Source organism: Orycteropus afer, unplaced genomic scaffold, assembly GCF_000298275.1.
Source record: "Orycteropus afer afer isolate SDZICR_OR568_19922 unplaced genomic scaffold, OryAfe1.0 scaffold00126, whole genome shotgun sequence".
In the NCBI taxonomy this organism is placed as follows: Eukaryota; Metazoa; Chordata; class Mammalia; order Tubulidentata; family Orycteropodidae; genus Orycteropus; species Orycteropus afer.
In genome coordinates, this window is record NW_006921713.1 from 3929300 (window position 1) to 3930396 (window position 1097).

General features: G+C 41.9%; 1 pseudogene; it reads right to left on the bottom strand.

Moving 5' to 3' along the window:
- The window catches only part of LOC122150349, a 15807-nt pseudogene that overhangs the window by 11341 nt on the left and 3369 nt on the right, over positions 1-1097 (bottom strand).

The following is a 1097-nucleotide window of genomic DNA, read 5'->3' on the forward strand; positions in this document are numbered from 1 at the left end:
GCCCAACAGAAATAATCCAGGTGGGTGACTTTAAAATCAGGATCTCCTCAGTTGCTAATAGCAATTCCCACCTTGGTGTTTACAAAGACTTATGGGTAGAAAAGCCACACTAAGTAATTTACTACACCACATAGCCTCAGCAGCCAGTAACTGCCTGAGTGAAGAGATGCCTCTAGCTTCAATGTGCCAGGAGCAAGAGGCAGAGCTGAAGCCCAAGGTTAAGGGGCTTTCACACAGCCCCTAGAGCCTGGCACTTTGAACTTGGACTTAAAACCTCCAAATCATAAGAGAGTAAACTCCTGTTTGTTCAGCCATCCCATTTGTGGTATTTCTTGTCAGAGTGGAACTAGGTAACCAAAACACCACTGGACCAATAAGTAACATCATGATAAATAGAAAGAAGACAGAAGTTGTCAGGGATTTCATTTTACGTGGGTCCACAATCAACACCCATGGAAGCAGAAGTCAAGAAAACCAATGTCATATTGAACGGAACAAATGTGCTGCAAAAGACTTCTTTAAAATGTAAGAAGCAAAGATTTCACTTTGAAGACTAAGGTTGCCTAGCCCAAAGCATGGTATTTTCAATCGATTCATATGCATGTAAAAGCTGGACAAGAGTAAAGAAGATCGAAGAAGAGTTGATGCTTTTGATTTATGATGTTGGTGAAGAATACGGAATATACCATCAACTTCCAGAAAAAGAAACAAGTCTGTCTTGGAAGAAATACGGCTGGAATGCTCCTTGACAGTGAGAATGGCCAGACTTGTCTCACCTACTTTAGTCATATTGTCAGGAGGGACAATTCCCTGGAGTAGGATATCATGCTTGGTGAAGAACAGGGTCCGCAAAAAAGAGGAAGATTCTCAAGAAGATGGATTGACACAGTGGCTGCAATGATGGGGTCAAATATAGCAAGGTTGTGAGAGTGGTGCAGGACCATACAGTGTTTCATTCTGTTGTGCACAGGGCTGCTGTAAGTTGGAGCTGACTCATTGGCACCTAGCAATAACAGCTCAAACTAGGCACACGCAAATTTAGCATCATGGGATTTTTGTTCCTAAGTGAACTTTTAACTATCAATACAAATACCAAG